Source organism: Meles meles, chromosome 5 (genome assembly GCF_922984935.1).
Source record: "Meles meles chromosome 5, mMelMel3.1 paternal haplotype, whole genome shotgun sequence".
Classification (NCBI taxonomy): Eukaryota; Metazoa; Chordata; class Mammalia; order Carnivora; family Mustelidae; genus Meles; species Meles meles.
Window position 1 is genome coordinate 60,528,852 of NC_060070.1, and position 7,387 is coordinate 60,536,238.

The following is a 7,387-nucleotide window of genomic DNA, read 5'->3' on the forward strand; positions in this document are numbered from 1 at the left end:
GAAAGGACTTTGTTTTTTTTGTTTGTTTGTTTTTTGTTTTTTTTAAGATTTTATTTATTTATTTGACAGAGAGAAGATCACAAGTAGGCAGAGAGGCAGGCAGAGAGAGAGGAGGAAGCAGGCTCCCTGCGGAGCAGAGAGCCCGATGCGGGGCTCCATCTCAGGATCCAGAGATCGGAGATCATGACCTGAGCCGAAGGCAGCGGCTTAATCCACTGAGCCACCCAGGCGCCCCTAGAAAGGACTTTGTAAACTAGCCCATGATAATAGCTACAGCTCACCCTTAATAATTTAAAATGTCTTTTACCTACAATTTTCACAGCAACTCTGCAGGGAGGGTATGCTTATTCTAGCTTTTCTGTGAAAACCGTCCAAACACAGGCCTGTTTCCACCCAGTCAGCCACGCTTGCTGGGCCTGCTCTAAATATTTCCTGCTTTCCCACTTCTTCAAATCTACACTCCCCCAAATGAGACCTGACTTGTTGGGAAAGTGGAGGACAGAAAAAAAGATGTCTCTGCTTCTGAGCGCTGACTTGCATTGTTCTAGTAGCCTGGACAGCTAGATGGGTTTTTCACTCTCCCCAAATACTCAGCATAAGACAACAGTGGCACTTAACCATTGTCATCTGCTATCCTGCTATCCCGGGCATTGTATCTGACTGCTTCCAGCCCCTCTCTCAGCAGTGAGGCCCCTTCACAAGCTCTCTGCTCTCCAGGGCACACATCCCTGCACTTGGGCCTCACCCTGCATGGCTTACAGCATGAAGTCTCCCACCATCCCTCCGGGGACCCCTGCTTCTGCCTTCTCTGCTTTATCCTCTCTGTCATCTCCTGTGAAGAGATGTAAATGAGTACTTAAACACTTCAGAGCACAGACGTCTTCCCTGGTGTGTTATTCAGTTATTCAGCAATTTGTTATTTCAGCTGCTCTTCAGTAAATACAGAAATGAGTATCTCTGTGGGTCAGGCACTGTGCAAGGCACTCTGTGCCTTTGAAGAGCCTCTCAACCCTATTTTCCTCCTTTCATTTTCCCCTCGCAGTCCAGCTTCTAGAGAGAGTAGCATCTGCTTGCTAGTTCCATGTTCTTCTGCATCTAACCCTTTACTCTCGTGTGTGATTTCTGTCCCCACTACCCGACGAGTGGGACCGCTTGGCCCACGAAGCCTCTTGAGCACCTAGTTGTCAAATGCACTGGAACCTCTCAGGTCTGACATCATCCAACCCACCTGCAGCTTTTGACACTCTTGACCACTGTTCCCTTTCTGGACTCTGCTTTATTTATTTATTGGAGAGAGAGAGGAGAGTGTCGGGGGTGGGGAGCAGAGGGTGAAAAGGAATCCCCAGCAGACTCCATGCTGAGCATGGAGCCTGACCCAGCTGGACCTCAGTACTCCGAGATCATGACCTGAGCTGAAACCAAGAGTTGGGTGCTTAACCGACTGAGCCAGCCAGGCGCCCCTCCCTGAAGACATTTCTTGACAATAATACCAATCGGCTTGTAGCTTGGATTGCTTTTTTTTTTTTTTTAAAGATTTATTTATTTATTCTAGAGATAGAGCAAGGGAGAGACTAAGTGAATGTGAGCAGGGGAGGGGCAGAGGGAGAGAGAAAGAATTTCAAGAAGACTCTCGACCTGCTAGGAACCTACTCGGGGCTCAACCTTTTGACCCCGAGATCATAACCTGAGCCAAAATCCATAGTTGGAAACTCAACCCACTGAGTCACCCAGTGCCCTGGATTACTTTTTATTTATTTATTTGACAGAAAAAGAGGGGGGGAGAGAGAGAGAGAGAGAGAGCGTGCACATAGACAGGGGAAGTGGGAGAGGGAGAAGCAGCCTCCCCTGTGACTCAGGGCTAGGTCTCAAGATTCTGGGATCATGACCTGAGCCGAAGGCAGATGCTTAACCAACTAAGCCACTCAGGCGCACCTCCCTGGATTACTTTTATAATTGTAATTCTATTGTGCTATCTTCCCCTGCCCCCCACATATATACAAATTTCCATTTATGAGACTTTCTATATACAGCTCCCACATAACAATATGATATAAAAGTTTCTGAGGAAATATCCTTCCCAAATACACTGAATCAGAAATGAGTGTCTTTTACAAACAATATTGTTTCCTTAATACAGGTAGATAAAATTGGCACGAGTGAAGGAAGGGGTATCAAAGTAATATCTGAAAAGAAGTGTCATAGATCAAAATGGATGATACACGATCAAAATGAAATAATGGAAAAGCAAGGAATCTAGGTAATAAACACAACTCGGTAACAACAACAAAAGCAAAATGAAGATAATGGGAGATAATATGTGAACATAGGCCTGCATTTAAGGTAGCATTAAAAAAGAAAAAGCAGAAAGAGGAAATTAATTTTGATGACCTTTAGGGTTTCTTCTGGTCTGAGACTTGATGACTCTAAGAGAATTTTTATTTGTATTTGTTTTAAATTGAAGATGAGAGATAGGCCAAAGCTGATGTATAGCTTTGAGTCCAAACTACCATTTCTCTGTGTGGTACTAGGCTACAAAAGTAAGTATCTTCCTTCTTTTTTCCCTCTCCCCTTTTCCGCCCCTTTCTCCCTTTCTTGTGCTTGACAGTAAACAGCTACTCTGTCCTACTCTCCAGGCTCTGTACTAGGCACAGAGGAAAAGGAATCTCTCCAATCTCAGACTAACAGCCAAGGAGACAAGGGCGTACCAACTACAGGTGAGACAAAGGAGACAATCATTGACCCTCTTGTATGAGTCAGGAAAAACTTCAAGTGAGAGAACACAAGAAGGAGGTCGTAAAAAACGGAGTGGGGGTGAAAAGAAGAAAGGGGCAGGGAAAGCATGGCAGGCAGAGAGAGTACCATGTACAGAGGGCCTCAGATTAAGCAACAGTAGAGAGACATAGGGGGACATGAGTTTGGTTGGGCCTTGGAGGAGTGTGGGGAAATGGTGGGATATCAAACAGAGAGGATCATCAAAGGATTTAAGCAATGTTGCAACATGATCAGAGTCATTATCTTCTGTTTCAATTTTGATACCTAAATTTCATACCTAAATGATACATATACTCAATTGGCTGAGTTGTTTTAAGGATTTGAAATAATGTACGTAAAGTGCTGAGTATAACGACTGGCATAAACAGGTACTAGAAACTCAATACAATGCTCTAAGACAAATGGGCTATGCATTCTATTTCTTTATTTTTACAAGTCATACCCAGCTCAGCCCCATCTACAAATGTGGCCGCAAAGACATTTTCTAGGATTCCTTCCTTAGAATCAAACAAGAACTTTAATACTTACAGCTTTAAGAATGTAGGAATTGACTATCCTGTGGTTGCTAAGGTCAGCTGTAAGTCCCTTCACCTAGACTTCCAGGCATCAGCATGCAGTGCCCATGACACTCAGGCAACCCAGAAGTCACCTCTTCCACGTCCTGACTCGCCAGAGGCTGTCTGTTAGAGGGGGTGCTACGGTACCCATCCCTCAGATATCAAAAGTCTCACCCCCATACCCAGTTGTGGTTGGAGGTATCCCACATACCTGGGGATTGGGTCCTCCTCAACTCAACCCTCAAAACACTAAAATCAGTTTGTTGGTGGAAATGCAATATGGCATAGCCACGTCGGAAACTGGTTTGGCAGTTTCTTAGAAGGTAAAGTGTACACTTACTCTGTGACTCAACAATCCCATTGGTAAGTTATCCCAGGGAAATGAAAACTCATGTTCATGTAAAAATCGGAAAGCAAGTGTTTACAGCAGCTTTATGCATAGTCTCCAAAAACTGAAAACACCACAAATAAGTACATCCGTACAATGGGACACTATTCAGCAATATAAAGGTAGGAACTACTGATACATATAACATACATATAACATACAGGAATCTCAAAAGCATCACAGCAAGTAGAAGAAGCCAGACCCAGTGAATTCATGGAGAATTATTCCACTTCAGTGACTTTCTGGAAAAGGTAAAACTATAGGGACAGAAAAGAGAGCAGCAGTTGCTAGATGCTGGGCATAGGGATAGGGGATGATTTTTTGGTTAATGGAACTGTTCTGTCTTGATTATAATGGTGATTGCACAGCTGTATTTGTCAAAAGTCATAGAATAATATGCCAAAAAGAGGGAAGTCTACTGTGACTAAATTATACCTCAGGGGAAAAAGGAAAGGAAAAAAAAAGTCCCCCACCGTATTGTCTTCCCTTTCCTTCCCTTGGGGGATTTACACAAACCAAATAACAGTTTGGCCACCCACTGTGCAGCAAGCCAATAAAAACTGACCCTGGGCTTTTACCGTGGAGACAGGCTCTTCGCTGGTGTGATATCAGCCAGGAGGAAGGGAACTAATGCTCAAGTCCCACTTGCCCCGATGGCTGGCTTATAAACCTGGGTTTTTAAAGAGTGAAAAGTCAGGATAAGGGTCTCGGGTCTTGGATCATGCTGACTCACTCGGCATAATCAATGGCCAGCTATAGTATTTCCTTTCTTGGTCATCTTGTCCCTTCTGGTGATTCTGTCTGATTCTGGTGGGATGGTAGTGAGGAGATCATGCTGCTTCAGGGGTATGGCTGCTCTGTTTTAGGGGCCTGGAACTGCAAGACATCCTGGGAAGATGGCTTTGGCAATGTCATCTCTAGAGCACAAAGGCAAAAGTTCTCCATCTCAGGACGAATACTGCACTGCAAATTATTATTATTATTTTCGTGCAAACATGGCACATTATGTTTGTGATCTCGGGCAGAAGAGTATCCCACAGACTTTTCAGGAGGCAGTGTTATGTTATGTCCTGAGGCAATTTTAAAGGTTTTCTTTAAGGGTAACTAAGGGCTGGGGTGGGAGGGAGAAACAAAACAAAAACAAAACAGTAATTAAGGGCTATGTGACTCTAGTCGGAGGCAGCTAGGGGCCTAAATTGTGGGGTCTGTGGGGGCTTGGACCCATGCTTTCAGTCCCCCTTGTCTTTGACCACTCCTCAAATCTTCAGGGATAGGGATGAGGACCTCTCTAGCTACCCCTGCTGCAGAGGGGTCAAGGTTGGGATTACAGGAATGGAACAGCGTTGCTCCTCTAACTACAAGTGCTCTTTGGTACCTAGCCTTAGCCTGGGTGGTTTGGACAACTGTGAAGTCAGTTTCTGCTTTTGCAGCCTTTGGGTATCATCTCATGCCACGTTTCAGAAGTAGAGAAATCACAAAAGAAGAGCCGAGATAGATAATCCCATTTTGGTTAATTCTCAGAGTACTGATCAAATTCCTTGAGGAATCCTAGAAAACAGGCTAGAAAACCAATTCCATTTTGCTCCTAGGACTTCAGCGGGAATTTGTTGCAGGCGAGTAGTCACTAATCTTGCCCAGGTGGGTGTCCACTTCAGCTGATGAACGAAGGCAAATGCAGCAAGAGGAGTTAATTATCTTACAAGTAGAATCCAAGACCATTCTGTAGACCAGAATTACCTGGGCCAAGGAGTCTAACGATTTTTATTGAGCAGCTATTGCTTGAGCAGTAATTGACCAAAATCCCCCTCTCCTCCCCTCATCTTTTATTTACTTACAAAGAATAGAGATTTATAGCAAGAGCTTTAAGTGGCCGGCAAAAGTGGGGGGAAGGCGGGGGGTGAGGGGGTGGGGGGGTGGGGCGGAGGATGGTCGTAAAAACAAACTCACATGCAACAATGAAAAGCACTCAACCCTCAGATTCAGAGATCTGAAAAACGCAACAATTTTCAAGTCAGAGCCCCGGAACCAGTCTCGAGCAGTCCCCCATGGGGGTCCAGGTTGGGGACCACGAACGCAGGCAGAGGCTAGGGGAGCCTGGGGCACTGGCTGGAGTGGGGGGCACCTCTGCAGTGGACAATCCGATGGGTCCCAGCCCAGTGGCCTTGGGGGTGGCCTCAAAGGCATCTAGGAGCCGGTCCCTAGTCAGGATCAAATCCCAAACCCTCACCCTCAACACAGGGAGACAGCCAGCCCTGGGGAAGAGTCTTTGGGGCACTGGACCTAAAGGTCCCTGGCCAGATCCGACAGAAAGATTCTCGATCATGTTTTCATGAGCCCTCATTCCCCACCAGGGCAAAAGTGTTCTGGTAAATGAATAGCAAAATTTGTCCTCTTAGGGCACCTGGGTGGTTCGGTTGGTTAAGCGTCCAACTTTTGATTTCCACTCAGGTCATGAAAGATCTCAAGGTCCTGAGATGGAGCCTCCTATGCTGAGTGCAGAGTCTGCTTGTCACTTTCCCTCTGCTTCCCTGGCCCCCTATAAATGAATGAATAAGAGGGTCAGTCCAATGACTGGTTCCACTGGAACTGTGTATAGAGAAACTGTGTATGAAGAGGCCCCTCCTATTTTCCAACTGTCACAACATGGATAAGCCCAGGGTCAGTTAGAATGATGGGAAGTCTTCCTTTTGACCAAGAAAATGTAACCCATAAACATTGTGTAGAGGTCGCTTTTAGACAACAGTCTTCAGCAATGGAAACTTACCAAGGCCAAAGGCTTACCAAAACCCCCTGGCTGAGTACAGATGGGCCCATCAGTCAACGTCCCCCAAATATATAAAGGCCCTAACTGAGCAGTGGACAATTTACAACCAGGCACAGCTACCCCAAGGGGGAAAATTCCATAGGTTGCCATACCTCCTCAACTTCCCTCTTTATTCTTTTTTATCTTTTTTAAGATTTTATTTATTTATTTGACACAGAGAGAGAGATCACAAGTAGGCAGAGAGGCAGGCAGAGAGAGGAGGAAGCAGGCTCCCTGCGGAGCAGAGAGCCCGATGCGGGGCTCGATCCCAGGACCCTGAGATCGTGACCTGAGCCAAAGGCAGAGGCTCAACCCACTGAGCCACCCAGATGCCCCACCTTCCCTCTTTAAAAACTGCCCCCACCCACTGCTTGCAGACAGCCTCTCCTCTGCTACTCTGCCCGCCCCTCCCCTACATCGTACTCAGTTCTGCCTCAGGTGAGTCCCTTCACCTCCTGGGTCACAGGCTTCCACCCGATTGTTGTCCCACATCTGGGGGCCCCCATCTGATGGGGAGGGTCACCACTTTTAGACACTATACATTGTTCCCTCATAACCAGAGTTTAACTGTTCTGTACTGCACCTTAGGGAAGAGGTCTGTTCTGTATCTCATGAAACCAGTTGTAGTCTTGAAGATACGTTAGTTCCGTTAACCAGATGTCTTATTTTAGGAGGCAGTCAAGTAGGTGGGCTCTCAAAGTTAAGCTCTATTGTGCAAGCAGTCAGGTTGATTAATAAAGAGGTTTTTCTATGGAAACAAAAGAAAAACACAGGTTTACGTTTGAAGCAAATGAGAAGGCCAGTGTCTAAAGTGAGAAGATTCCTAGACAGCAGATGAGGACAGACTTTCCTAGTCTGCTGTTTGAA